The following is a 15,637-nucleotide window of genomic DNA, read 5'->3' on the forward strand; positions in this document are numbered from 1 at the left end:
GTTATTCGATGACTCGTCGCCTCGTCTTGAATCTCCTTTGCCATGTGCATGTTGATGGGATTTGTTGATGCGTGTTGCCCCTTGGGTTAACGCTTAGCTCAATAGCCCCTGGTTTCCCCGCGGTCGTGTCTTCCCTTGGAAATATGTAAAGGCCCGTAGCCTTGGAAATCTTGAGAAGCACGTCGCCTTAGCTTCCTTTAGAAGTATATCAGGGTACATTGCCAGGAAAACGTAGTAAGGTGGCCAGTGCTTGCTATTTCTTGGGGTCATTGGGTTTGACCTCCTTATAAGGTGAACAGCCTAAGATCCGGAACCTGGAAGCTGGGATCTGGAACCTGGAAGCTGGAACCCGGAACCTGGAAGCTGGGATCTGGAACCCAGAAGTTTGGCTTTTTTCTTTTGGATGAACAGTAGTGGGAACAAGTGTTCTCCGGCTCCTTTTACTCCCATTTGCTTCAAATGAGTTGAGGATATAAAGACCAGCATCCCTTGATGTAGAGTTTAGCATATTCTCTGGCTCCTTTGCAGGAGGTGGAGCAGCAGTGTTCCCGGCGCTTGGGCAGGGTTCCTTTCGTGGAACAACTCCAACGGAACTTGACGAGTACTCAAAGGCGTTCTATCCACCTAGCTATCAGGCTTATATAGGATTCCACTACCACTTAGATTCTAGAACCTGAAGAGAAAGGTGGTTCTCCAGTTACCTTTTAGTAGTTGTCTGGTGTGCTTACGGTGTTCCTAGGAACTCTTCTTTTGACTCCCCTGCTTATGTAACTTATCAAAGTCGTGAACCCGGCCGAAAGATGTTGTGTGCTGCTTCAGAGCCCTTCATCTTTCTCCTATGGAGCGGAGTTATGAGCCTTGACGCATTGGTGGTGTTTGGGGCTTGCTAGATTGATGCTAGTGGACTATCCACTGATCTTGATGTTTGTGATGATTGCCCCTGCTTGGGAATATTGAATCCGACTTTTGTAGAGGTGTGACATATAGTTAAGACCCAGAACCAGCTGGAACCAAAGAATGTAGAGGCTGGCTTTGAGGTTGAGACCTGGAGCCGGGGGGAACCAAATGTTATTGAAGGGCGATTCCAGGCTGGGACCGGGAGTAGGCAGGGACCATAGACTGTAGAGGTCATACTAGTAGATTAGAGCTGCAGCCAGCAGAAATAAAATACTGTAGAGGTCTGACTCGTGGTTGAGACCTGGAACCGGTGAAACCAAATGCGGTTGAGGAGGGATTCCAAGTTGGAACCTGGAACCTGCAGGGACCCAGTGCTAGTTCTTGCGTCGAATTATGCTACAACCGTTAGCATGGTGTTATACTCCCTTAGAGGAGTGTTCTGGGATCCCAGCTGTGCGAGCTTTAGATCTGATGAGAGTAAGTCGATCCTTGTTCCCAGGTGGATGGAGTTAAGAGACTTTCGAGAGGATACACGTAATGTTCCTCCTACCTATCACATCGTCACGTAGTATATGACTGCCCCTCAATCTAGCGCCAAACTGTTAGGGGTTTTTTGTGTACAAGCGATCTGTGCTCAGTTCTATGGAATGATAGGAGGGAAGAGACTGGTTGTCGTAGTGCTTTCTCCCACTTAGGTGGTTGATGAACCCGGAGGTCTTGCTCTCAAGATACTGCCATACGGGTATGGGCCAGTATATGTCGTCGGTGTCTTAGTAGCCGCGAGGGAGATTTATCGTTAGGCAGGGACTTCCTATCCATGGTGAAGGCCACAGGGTCTTCTGGATCTGCAGTTGATGGTCCCGCCTATCAGAGGGCAGTCCTTGAGGAACCGTGGAAGGTGTTTGGGATTTATATCTGCATCCTTCAGGGGGGATTGCCTACGTACCCTTCAGTGAGGGATCAAGCCGTTCGTAGTTCATCTATAGATGGAGGCGCAGAGCCTAAGTGGGCGCGTAGCCTAGTGGGCATATGGCCTAAGGAGCACGTAGCTCTGATGGAGGCGTGGAGCCTGGATGGGCACGTGTCCTTGTTGGGCATAAGACTTTATGAGCATGTGGCTCCGTAGGTGATAGGAACCATCTGTTCTAGGGGGTGCATGGCCGGAACAGATGGTGGAGTAGTCGATACGCTGCAGGGAGCATGGAGCTTCGATATGCTTTGATGAGCATGGAGTGTCCCTGTCGGTGAGATGGAGATCGTGGCCTGGACCAGTATGTGGAGTTGTAGGTGTGCTGCAGAGAGCATAGAACGTCATCTTCATGGTAGTAATCGCCGGGATCAGCCTGTCATAGACCTCTCGTAGGATAAGGTCTTCTCGGGGTGAAATATAGCCTTGGCGGCTGTCGAATTCGTGAGCTCTGGAGCTGGATGTTTTCTCTCATAGATGGACGTGTTCTTCTCATAGATGGACGTGTTCCCCTCTTCTTTAGGTTTAGAAACCTATCTTTATAGTGGAAGTCGTGCATTTCTCTTAGGGTTTGGAAATATTTCATATATCCTTAGATAATAGAATATTTCCATTCTTCTCAAGGGCGGCTTATCATATTGGAATACTTCCTCTTTCTCTTGGATTTAGGAAGATTCCTTCTTCTCTAAGTTGATTACCTGATAAATAGAAGATTTCCATATATCTTAAGGCAGGAGAAATCACTTGGCCTGGAAGACGGAGGAAGGTCCCAGACTTGGCGACAGGGTCCCGTGACCGGAGGCAGGAACCCGGACCTGGGGGCAGAGACCTGGGACCCAGAGGCAGGAACCCGGACCCTGGGGGGCAGGGACCTGAAAGACGGAAGCTGGAGTAATCTCTTCATGGAATATTTTTCCCCAACAGGTTTTTATGCCGATACTCCTTTCACAGACAACATTGCCCTGATCGAGATGCCGAGAAAATTCTCCTTCCCCAACATAAAGATGTATGACGGTACCGGCGACCCAGACGACCACATCGCTCAGCACAAACAAAGGATGCTAGTTGTAGCACTCCCAAGGGAGTTCCGCGAGGCCACCATATGCAAGGGATTCGGCTCAACCCTGATCGGACCCGCGTTACAATGGTACATTAATCTACCCATCGGATCCATATCTTCGTTCGCAACTCTCAGCAATGGGTTCGTGGAGAAGTTCACAAGTAGCCGGAACATGGAGAAAACCTCAGACAGCCTCTATGAAATCCTCCAGCATCGGGTCGAACCCCTTCGCGATTACATAGCTCGCTTCAATCAGGAAAATGATCGATTCCTGAATGCTACGTCACCACAACAATCTCAGCCTTCAAAAGAGGCCTGCTCCCAGACGGGGATCTCTACAAGGAACTGACCAAGTATCAGTGCAAAACTATGGAAGAGGTATTATCCCGAGCCTGAGCCCAAGTGAAATGGGAAGAGGATGTCGCAAGCCGCACCAAGGCTCAACATAAACAAGATCAGAAAGCAACCAGGCAAGACTGGAGTGATCGAGACGACAGATCCTCCCAGAAACCCACGAAAGACCCAGAAGGTAGAAACCGGGGCAGGTACATGAGCCGTCCACTCGAGAGAGCAGAAGGGATGTCGGTATCAACCTGGCCAGACATCTCACACCTATCCGTATCCAAACCGGAACTAATCAACTCCCTGAGGCAGATGGGCCAACAGGTTAAATGGCCCCCGAAGATGACGGGACCCGATTCCTTCCGGAACCCGATCTCTGGTGTGAGTTCCATCGTGACCATGGTCACAAGACGGAGGATTGCATCACACTGAAGATCGAAGTCAACGAACTACTCCAGAAGGGATACCTCCGAGAGTTCCTCTCAGAAAAGGCCAAGAACCTCCTTAGCAAAGAAACGACTAGGAAATCCACTGAAACCAAGCCCGCGTCACCATCTCGCCAAGACCGAGTAATCCATGTCATATCCGGAGGTTCGGAGATAAGCAGCATAAGCCATGCAGCCGCAAAGTAGAGCACTCGAAACGCCAAACTTGGCCTGGAGACGTCCAAATCAAAATGGCTACTCTTGGGATCAGACGAAATAAGCTTCACAACAAAGGAACAAGAGACGGTCCTAGCTCCCCATCATGACGCTCTGGTGGTATCGCTTACCGTAGCAAACTGCTTGGTAAGGAGGATCCTAGTAGATAACGGAAGATCCAGCAACATCATCTTCCAGACAGCCTATCAGGACCTGGGATTGGATGAAAATGCCTTAGCGAGAAAGACAACCCCACTTGTGGGATTCAGCGGAGAGGTGAAGCAAACCGCCTGTGAAGTGGTTCTTCCAGTCTATGCTGAAGTAATCAACATGTCAACTAAGTTCTTCCTCGTCGACTGCCAATCATCCTACAACATGATCTTGGGAAGACCCTGGATCCATGATATGGGAGCTGTCCCCTCGACACTCCATCAAATGGTGAAGTTCCCAACTCCCTGGGGCATCAAGGCTGTCAGGGGTGATCAAGAAAATTCTCTATCCTGCTACCAGACCACCTTAAAGGGGAAGACAAAGGTCTTATAGCAATTACAACATGGGTCCCAAGCTCCACACGCATTGGGACCAGAGACTAACAACAGGAAAGGTAGGCGACAAGTCAGAAACGAGAAAAGGAGGCCGAGGAATTCTCCCCGGCTTAACATCGACCGCTTCGCATGGTCTCTTTTGGATTCAAATCGAGCTAGTTCGGAGGTAGTCAAAATCCAAAGTCCTTTCGATTCAAGGCCCAGATGCAAAGCATCGTATCTGGAGAACCGGATCCCCGCGACGATAACCCCAAGGAAGAGTTCAGGGTCGAGGATCCGCGCTAAACTCATAAGCTCCAGCAGGTTCGGCCCAGAGAAGCTTCACTCCCCAGCTCGGAGAGGGCGACGGTCCGCAGGTGTCATCTCCACATGTTGTCAGATACCTCGACACCCCAAAAACTCTGACCAGATAAGGCGTACCAAAAAGCAGGATCATATACCTCATTTTCCCCGTAAAGGACCACTCGGGAGACCGATCTTCTGCGTACACTCGGAAGAGATCAGACCTCAGAAAGCTTTCGAAGTCCTCAATCAACCAGGTGGATACGATCGCAGACCCAATCCAAGGAATCTCCCAACAAGGGGACGAGGTTCTACGACAGGACAGAGTCCACGAGCTATCAAAAAGCAAAGGTAAAACGTAATCTACCTACTTGGAACACCTTGCAACCTACTATTCTATATTAGGATCCCCGGATCTCGATTTATATTACTCTATTATCTATTGTTTAAGCATTTCGGTTTCCTACTTATATGTATGCTAAGAGTCTCCGAACAAAAGCTTATATAATAAAATAGTTACGACTATAAAAGTAGTAGGAAAGCCACAATACTTAAAGGGGCATATAGGGCTGGATCAGGTTCCACGAAACCTTCGAATCCCAGCTCAACCTCACTGACACGTGGTATTTCCACGTGAAAACAAATGGGTATGATACATAAAGCAGGAATGGGTCTGCGCAAACCTGAGTATGTTGTCAATACTACCTAAAACCCCTGTATAGCCTAAGGCATATCGGGGTCCCCAAAAACAATACGCGCAAGTACCTGTGTTAAAACGCTCCAGGCTATACAATACAGGGGACGCTATATAAGTGCCAAAGTACTGTGACATACATGGATCACTCGACTGCTTGACCAGACGTGGAGAGTGGTAAAGTCTGGCACTTGGATTTTCATCCACACCAGCAAAATTTTAATAAGTCTGATAGTGCCTTCTGCAGAAGCAGCATGCAGCACGGGAACTTGATAGTGACCAGCTTCCAAGCTGTAGAATGTGAAATCCCAACAGATACCGGTAGTAATTTCTCCTAGGGAGGCGGAATACGGTCCCTGCGAAAACCATAATTCCGGGTTAACACGAAACCCGGATCCAGGCCCACAGGCCCTCTAACAAAACTTTCACAAGAAATCCCAAGAGCTCTCGAAATCATAAAAAACCCCAGGGTCCAACACCTAACAACCACGGTCCATGTGTTCCACGGTCAATCAGGGCAACAAGAGCCCACGAATCTCCAAGTATTAAAGATGACTACATCTTCGGTCCAATCTAAGACCTCACAACTTATTCATTTCGACTAAGACCCTCAAGCCTGAAAGCTGAAAGGAAGGTTCCCTGAGTCTCAATAAAGACTAAGTCCTCGAGACCACCTTTTCTTCACCACAAGTTTGATTTAAAGAAAAACCCAAAGTTGTCTTTATTAGCCACAGCAGGGCAACCACGCGAAAAACAAGGAGTAGCAACCAAAGAAAGAGAAGCATCGTTCAAAGCAAAAGAGACTTAAAAAGAAATCAGGCCCTCAAGGCTTCACTGACAAATCCACATCCATCTCTGAAGCCGGCGGGATAGCAGGTTCATCTTCAAAAGAAGGAGGCGGATCTCCCTTGTTTTTAGCCTCTTCCAGGACCACCATTTTATTCTGATCCAGCGCCCTGCTCAGATCCCATTGGCCGCTCTGCTCGTTTAGCCATTCCCTCATCAGTTCCCACCGAGCAACAATCCTTGCTCCATTCACGGCCATCACCATCTCTAGCTTGAGAGTCTCCACTTCCTCCAACTCCTGGCTCTTCTGGCTCGCTGCTAGCGCACCAGCGGAATATGTCTCAGCCACCTTCTCCAGTTCCCTCACCTTATCCTTAAAGTCACAAATCTCCAGCTCCGGGGCCGTACGCTGCTCTCTCTCTTCAGACACTTGGCGCTTCAAACTCTCGAGCTCTTCACAATCGATCACCAGGTTCTCGTTGGATAGTCGCTCTTTCAGGTGATAGAGTTGAGAAGTAACCTGGTCAAACGAATGTCAGAACTACTAAAGAAAAAAAGAAAGGAGCAGAATACAAAGATTTACCTGGAGAAGTCCACCTTGGAGAACCTGGACAACTTCCGAAGGATCCCCGGCCGGAAGAACAACGCCATCTTGGGGAAAGACCTTGAAATTCAGGTTAGCTAAGGCCACAGATAAACCCCCAGCATAACGGGCAGCACCAGCTGATTGATGCGCAGACCTAGTTGTAACTCCCCCACCTTTAGACTTCTTTCCCTGAGACGAGGAAGTTGGCTCTAACTTCACCATTGTCGCACGGCGACTACCTGTGATTATCACCTCATCTCCAGACGCGGTCCTACTGGTGGAATCCTTTTTGGCGGACATGATCTTCGCCGCCTCCTGATATGCCACGAAAGGATCGTTGATAGCGCTCCCAGACATGTTCCCTGTAAGAAAACTACCGTCAGACACACACTTACTCCAAAGACTACTACGCAACAATACTGTTTCGCTAACTAGGGAGTTCACTTGACGACGATCTAAAGGAAGCTGTCGCGCCCGAAGAACAGTACTTTCACCTTCCGCAGGAGCAGGATGAGTTCCAGCTGCAGAAAGAATATAATGATAAAAAAAAACGGTTAAGCACTAAAGAACAATCGGCTCCCCATGCCTACCTATGATGTTCCATCGATGAAAGCATATCTCTCCGCCCATTTTTTATTAAAAACCGGCCATTTCTAGTCATTCTTCGGGAGCTCTTCCACAATCGGCAGGCCTTTACAAGGACGCAGGTGGAATCGTCCCTCCCCTCCATTAAGAGGAGCCAGATGGTAAGCAAACAAAACTTCGTTGAGGCCAAAAGAGAGATATTCCAAGTCACCCAGATTCTGGATGGCTATAAGGATCCTCCAGGCAGGAGGGTTCAGCTGGGAAGGATAGATCTCGAAGAGTCCGCAAAAATTAACAATGAGTGCTGGGACTACCCCTCTGAAGCCGGAGTCAAAAGGCCTCATAAACAGTAATCTCCCCCGGGGTGCAGCTGGAAGCCCTTTCCTCGGAAGCAGGCGCTCGGAGGAAGATATGGGAAGGAAGAGAATACCTCCTCCGCCATTCCGTCAAGTCATCGTCAACGACCGTTGAAGCGGGGCCTATCAATGTGGGAGCCGCCGGAGCATAAGTCAGTGGCAGGGGAGCCATCAGATTGTAATCAGATTCCTCACATGGGTCGGAAGAACTGTCGAAGTGAGACGCAGAGGAATCTACCTTCCTCTTCAATCTGGCTTTATCAACAACAGAAGGGTCGGAAAGAGCAGAGCGCTTGGACATAATTCAAATTGTTCCTATTCAACAAGCCGCGAGGATTGTAAGGAAGTCAATCTCTAACCCTAACTGACTAAGACGACTCGATCTACCTAGAGAAATTCTCAGTAGCAAAGAGATAGAGGGATAAAAGGTAATACCTGAAGTAAAGATATCGTCGGCTTGGATGTAAAGAAGATGGGGAAAAGCCGAAGCATATAAAGGCCAAGATCGCGTGCTCCGGAAACCTCGGATCTCGAGATGATTTCAAAATTCAAATAGCCCTCCTCCGGCGCGTGAGATATCAACGGATCTCCTATATTTATGAAGAAATCTTTCAGAAAGGGAAAAAATCTACATTTCTCCCTGGCAAATATTCGGAGCATCTCTTGCAAGAAACCTCATATCAAACCGGTGAATTCGAGAGCCCTCAGAAGAAATCATCAAATCTCTAGACTCCTCCTTCAAGAACCCAAGGAAACATTGCCAAAACTGAGTTCTCTGCAGAAAAGCCGTCTCTCGCTTGGGTCCAGAGTAGGACTATAGCCTATAAAGAACCCGAGACATGAGTTCCTAGAACGCTGTCCTGCCCGAGGGATGCCTGGTGAGAATGAGCAACCCCGGTTGACTTGAGTGCACAGGTTATTCCCCGAAATCGAGAAATAAGGGGCAAACTGTTGGGGGAAAAATACTCAGGTACTACTTTCCTCCAGACCCCAGGCAGGATCCAGACCTCCGGGTCCCCGTTTTAGGAACGCTCAGGATCCCCAATATCGGGTACCCCAGTATCGGTTCCAGGAACCGCCTCCAGCTCCAAGAAAAGGCAAATTGTTGATAAGGAGAACCTTCCATATTTCCGAGTATGGAAGACTTCCATCTACTCCAACCGACCTATAGACGACTATATAAGGGGAACCCAAACCCTAGAACAAGGGATCGACTCTTTAGGACTTGAAGGCTAGAATTAGACTGCTAGACTAGGGTTTCTTGCTTAATACTTTGTAATCTCTTCTAGTTCGATCTAATAAACGCTTATTCAAGTCATAATCTCTTTTACTACTCCAAAATCTATACTAAATATCAGCTCATCCATCGTTCTGTGGTACTCTAAAACATCCTACACAAAAATCTCCTAACAATTATAATTCATGAAACCGGCTACAAAGCGCAAACACAAAAACTTAAAACCGTAAGAGTACAGTATGACGTGTCAAGCTAAGAATCATTAGGTGAATGATGAGGTGGCAGCCTGGTGAAGAGAACATTCTCCTTTATATATATAGATTATTACTGAAAGCATTTGATTACATAGCCTTGGTTCATCCTTCTAGCTTTCACAAAACGTTTCCACGGTTCAAGCCGTTTGGCTTTTTGAAGTTCCTTTTCAATTTTTTTCCACCATAGCCACCAGCCCTGCAGACGTGAAGCATGAGAAGTAATTATTTACAGATCAAGCACAACAAAATCTCCTTTTAGGATCAACAAACTTTTGATGCATTAGCAAAATCTCTTCTGTGACCTGCATTATACCGTCCAACTCTTTTCTCATTTATTTCAGCTTATACGGCTTATAAAACATGAGAAGAGATTACAGGTTAACCATAATAGCTATATGTTGTAAAAGCATACAAACTCAGATGTACAACATCATTCTCGCTTACCTTTTTGAAAGACTTAGCTTTAGCCAACGGCTGTAACACGAGAAGGAAAAATCAGATGGAGAGACAGACAAAAGAAACAACCGTTGTCCATAAAAAGTAGAAAAAGCAAAACCCTCAAGACCAAATAGGTTTCAAGTCCACACATATATCACAACAGATCAGATCTCCCATTTCTTGAGCTCCATACCATCAGGAGGAGTGCTCTCGATTTTCTTAGTTCCAACTTCTTTCTCGTCTGTTGAGAATACTGTCCCATTAGATTCCACCTATTCGTTGTACAAAAAAAAAATCGCAAGAGAGTTAATAAAAAATGACACAAAATTTGTAGTCTCCATGAGAGAAGAAAGACTACAGAAAAGATATTCACAAAATTTTTGCTCATTGCACGCCTCATATCCTCATCAGCATTTTAATATATTTCACGGAAGAACTTGTTCAAAGCCGCGTCTCCTTCGAGCTTCTCATCCTTTTCATGTTTCTTCACTTCAGCTTCAAGCTTGTCCCAGTCCTTAACACGCTTGGAAGAAGGATAAGCCAGTCTCATAGAAACCTCTGCACCAAAGTTCCAAATGTGAAGAGAGTGTGTCATTTTAGTATTGTAAGATACCAATAAAGTAGACTTTTTCTCTCCTAGGGGAAATGACACGTGTCGTCTTTTCATTGGATATAATTTACGATTGGGCTTTGTTTACTAAATTGGATTATGTGTTTTCGTTTGAGGACTGGAATCGCCTCTTCCTCTAGGTCGTTTCTTTTTCTTACGGCCGCCGCATTTTGCAGATGAAAGTCGATGATAACACCATGGACGTTACAACGTTTCGCTTTGCTCTTCTTTACTTCGTGTTAAACCGTGATTTCCCCACTTCTCAGCATTCAATCCGTCTCCTTCTCTTCCCTGAGTTACTCAGTAGAGCTTCGGGTATAAATACCTCTTCATCCAGACATGAGCATCACAGCTTCGACGAGAACCAGAAGATCACTCTGTTCAATTTCTGGTTATTACAATGGCGAATCCCCAAGTCCTTCTTGCCGATTTGAACGCAGGACGGTGCTCCAACGTTGCGGAGGTTCGGTTACTCCGATACTGGGAGGCAAGACATGTTAGGAAAGGTGGTGAACTGATGAGTGTTGACATGCTCTTTGTCAATGAGAATGTAAGCCTCTTTTCATAAATCTGATTTACAGTTTACTCCATTAATATTCTGGAAAGTTTTACGCTTTTAGGGATTGTTCATATTCTGTAAAGTTTAGTTCTTTTAGCGATTGTTCCATAATCATTTTCTTAACGTTTTAATTTCTCTTTACTGACAATCAACGCTTACGCAAGGATCTGTTAGTTCAAACCGTCAGCTTAGGTTCAGGAAACGTCTCAGCTAGGGCTCTCTCTACACGTTAACCGGATTTGACGTCACACGCAGCAACACCAATTTTCATTTGTGTTATGCTCCTTTCTCAATTCGGTTCAATGAAGGAACCTCTCTTGAGAAGATAACGGCGTCTGCTAGGCCCATACCTACGGAGCTTTTAAGATTCATGCCATATGGTCAGATACTTGAGCTCGCAAACACTGGCAAACAACTTCCTGGTATGTATTGTTTATACTGAGTAGTTTTGTTGGTTCTGTTATAGCATGTACCCCCTTAATTGTTTATCAGACATAATTGGTGAGTTGAATGCAATCAGAAGCACAATTACGGACCGTATACCAGGGGCACAGCGTGTGATGCTAACTCTGCGTCTTGAAAGGTTCTTTCTCTTTTACATAATGGTTGTTTTAAGGGATGTTTTTACCGCATATCTTCAATTGACTTTACATTTTTCTTTCTCTGCAATGGTGAGAACGTTTGTGTGAGTATGTTTGACTCCTTGGCTCTTGCGTTTCATACCAAATTTGACAGCTATGGGAGAGAGCCCAAAATCATAATTGCTACAAGCGTGAATCCTAAGATAGTTGGGGTAGATGTTTTTATGTTTCTGAATTTTGGTTGCATTCACACATATATTCGTCAAATGCATGGCAGTCTCTATTTGTTTTGGACTCGAGTCCTCCTTGTTAATCCCTGTATTTTTTGTCAGGCCGTTTATTTTTGAATGCTACTTCCGGCACACATCTCTACTTTGACTCTGAGACAGCTGCTGGGAAAAAAGTGTTTGACACGTACGTCTCATAATTCTACTTAGAGTGGCTCAAGTTTTTGATATTGCAAGTAGAGCAACGCTTAGTTTCCTCATTTGGTGAATGTATTTGATTTCCTTCTCCTTTCAGCTTGCCAGGTCAGCAGACCTAGGAGCATTTACTTCGAAGGTAGTTCGTGCACAGAAGATTGAACCAATGACCACCTCTGAGCTTAACCAGTTTATTATTACTGCTGATTCTCAGGTGAATTCTTCTTTTCTTATATATAAATGTTGCCAATTTTTTTTAATAAAACAGGCTGAGGTGATTCTTATGACTGTTCTCCATCTTCAACCCTTGACAGATAATAGAGTTTCTTTGCACCGCTAAGTTTACTGGTATCCAGCAAGATGACGGTTGGTGTTATATTGGCTGCTCCGGGTGTTCCAAGAAACTTGTCTGAGAGATATCTTCCTTCGCATGTGTTTCATGTAATGAAACTAATGCTGTTGCTGCACTCAGGTGAGAAAAATGTAAATTGTGTGTATTTAGCATAGTAGAAGCAATTAACATATAGTTGCAGTCACTAATGTTGTATGAAATAGGTACCGAATCACATTGTCTGTGTCCGACTACACTGATACCGCATCTTTCCTAGCTTTTGATATGGAGATGGCTAAACTGACCAACGTTCAAGCTTCTGAGGCTGCTCAGATTGTGGTATGACCTTACATCAACCCCTCGCTAATACTTGGTGCTATGGCTGTTGATAACATTACTTATAAGACTATGTTGTTCGGTCTGCAGGGGATAGGTGTTGATGCTCAGGTTGACACGGAACTTCCTCGGTCCCTTGCTGATATTGTTGGAAAACCCTACACTTTCCAGCTCAAACTGAACATTTCAATTTCTCCTCAAAGCACCAGACCTTCACCATTTCTCGCATCTTTCCTGAGCGAGTGCTTGTGCCCATGCCAGCCTTTGTGGTAACTGTGTGTTCCTCATATGTAGCCAAATATATTACTTACTTGCTGGTTACAATAACTAATATATGTGTATGTTGCATTATTTATAGGAAGTTGCAAATGTTCCTGCGGATGCTCAGGCCGAAGATGTGGCACAAGGAACAAATGCCAACGTTGGAATCACTTCCACTGGAGCAGATAAGCCAACTATATCTGATGCTTCAACTGGTAAACGTCCACCACCGGCCAAAGACCAAGACGATGTCGACAAGACTGCCCCGAAGAAGGCACATGTGGAATGAGTCCATCACTCCACAGCTAGAACAACCACAACTGCTTCTGTTTCTAATTATGCTTTAGTGTTTCCATTTTCCCGTTGGACTATTTCTCTCTCTCTTTTTCTTATAAAGCAATGTGTTATGCTTTAGTGTTTTCCATATGGTTTTGAACTATTTATCTTTGGCTTTTAAAAATATGTGGTTGTTCTTTTTATTATATAATCTTCTTTTTCTTATAAAGCAATGTGTTATGCTTTAGTGTTTTCCATATGGTTTTGAACTATTTATCTTTGGCTTTTAAAAAAAATGTGGTTGTTCTTTTTATTATATAATCTACTACTCTTTTTCCGTTTTAAAGACAGTCTTACCATATACATGTTGTGATTAAAACTTTGCAGTCATCCAACTTAATTCATTTTACTTAACAACAGTTTTAAGCTTCTCCCTACCGAGCTTGGAAGTTTTTCCAACTTTTTGTTACCATAAGTCACACAAATGAGAGACGGTTAGCATATATATTCCATTAACTTCACATTTATACTCCATGCTATAATAAACATTACATTTTAACTATGATCTAAACACACAGCCATCATAATATTATAACAAAATAATACCATGCTTCCGTGCAGTACAAGCAAAGAGACAGTTTACCACCTTCAACAAGCAACAAGACAGTTGTCGAGAAGAGATGTTTCAGGCAAGAAGCACATCGGACATGCATCTCCAGAGACTGTTTCTCTTCAGGTTTAGTTTCTGACTAGCCATCCTATTATATTCTCGTCATCCCTGCTAGTACAACAACCAAATTCACTTGACATTTCATCATCCTTACCTTTATAGATTGGTTATGAAGATATTCATGGAGGAGACTATTTGGACTTCGATTACCAAATTAATAGTAACTGCTAAATGGTGTCTATACGACTCCCAAATAAAGATTAACTAGCAATGCAAATGCAAAGTGATTTCAACAGACAGCCGTTACAGACGTATACTCATATTCTTCCTCTTCATTGTTCTGATGCAAACTCTCTAACTACGATTGCTCAACAAACGACGTTCCCAGAAGACATGGTGAAGACTCAAGTTGAAGTAAAAGGCAAAGCAGGGAGAGGGAGACCTCCCAAAAACCTTAATGTTTCTGAAGCTTCTACAGCATCATCATCATCTATAACCAAAAAAAAAGCCATAAAAAAATGGTAAGTCCTAAACAAACTTCATCCTTTTCTTTACAACTATGTAAATTTCATACCAAATATGCCATTTATACGGGTTTAGTTGAAGTATCGGCCAAGTTTTATAAAATACACATATAAAATACACTTGGTGTATGCGATGATAGTTTCCATAAGTTATAATGCAATTTTAGCAATGTATTAATGACATCGAAAAAGTGCTAAAATTTGGTATGTAATAATTGATTTTATAATCTTATATGGAATCTCAATATATGTATAACCACTAAGTTAGTCTATAAAAATCAGATTTCATTTACGTTTTTGGTCGGGCGAAGTTCATTACATTGCGGTTGCACAAGACAATCATATGCCTATGGTCCATTAAGTAAAGTTCAAAAATTTTAATATCTCTATTATTAAAAGAGAAGTACCATTAAAAAATATCTCTTAGTTTTCAAAGTTATTTACACTATTACTAGGTGTTTTCCTGCACCATGTGCAGTAAAAAAATTTAAAATATTTTTTAATAGATAAATATAAATTATATTTTAAAATAAAATTTTATTAATATTGTAAATTTTATTTTTCGTATAATATTTTAATATAAATTTTATTTAATTAAACATAAAAATTATATTTAAGAATATGCATGTATATATTTGAAATTATAATCTTAGATGGATTTTTTTATCTATTAATTTTAATTAAATATATTAAATAAATATGTAAAAGTTGCATAATTACCAAAAATTAAAATTAAAAAATATTTATAAAATTTGTAGATATATAAGAAAATAATGATTTTATGATTAAATTTTTATAATTTTCTAAAAGAATTGTATACATTTTTGAAAATTTTAGTAATAAAATTGTATAATTTAAAAATATATAATTAAATTATATTTCGAAATTAATAATGCCATATTTGAATATATTTATTGTAACGATGATTTATGAGTTATTCTCATATTCTAAAAAATTTCCAAAAATGTAAATTAAAATTAAATGTAATATATGAGTTATTACCTTATTTTAGAAAGTTTACCAAAAATATAAATTAACATTAAATGCAATTTTCCATGTCATATTAAGCCATAAGACATGTCATCAATTTCACTACCCATGTCATATTTGTTTTGTGAATTGATTGTAGAAATGACACGTGGCAAAATCACTTCGCAAATATAGTCTAGGGGATGCCACTGAATAATTATGGAACTTACCTATTTTAATGCTTGTATTTTTCAGTTAGATTAATGTATTGTCCTAAAATAAATAGTATCAACTAAATAATTGTTATCGAAATTATAGCTTTCCAAAACACTATTCACTTCTCTACTAAATCAATATCGAAATCATTCATTCTTATCGTAGGATCAAACCAAAAATATTATGACTCCAAGTCCTATGTTATATGTGCA

General features: G+C 42.9%; 1 long non-coding RNA gene across 5 annotated transcripts; it reads left to right on the forward strand.

Annotated features, from left to right (window-relative positions):
- The first annotated feature begins 5,475 nt into the window (after window positions 1-5,475).
- LOC111211693 lies at window positions 5,476-13,362 on the forward strand. Of its 5 annotated transcripts, none has more exons than XR_007328748.1 (9): window positions 5,477-10,830; window positions 11,014-11,261; window positions 11,360-11,422; window positions 11,753-11,834; window positions 11,943-12,056; window positions 12,157-12,314; window positions 12,398-12,512; window positions 12,600-12,778; window positions 12,868-13,362. It is a non-coding gene; the product is annotated as an uncharacterized LOC111211693 (long non-coding RNA). The 5 variants fall into 5 exon arrangements; XR_007328750.1 differs by adding an exon at window positions 11,575-11,632 and having other exon boundaries at window positions 5,480-11,261; XR_007328749.1 differs by having other exon boundaries at window positions 5,476-11,261; window positions 11,360-11,632; window positions 12,600-12,784.
- The last annotated feature ends 2,275 nt before the right edge of the window (window positions 13,363-15,637 follow it).

This window comes from Brassica napus, chromosome C9 (assembly GCF_020379485.1).
Source record: "Brassica napus cultivar Da-Ae chromosome C9, Da-Ae, whole genome shotgun sequence".
NCBI lineage: Eukaryota > Viridiplantae > Streptophyta > Magnoliopsida > Brassicales > Brassicaceae > Brassica > Brassica napus.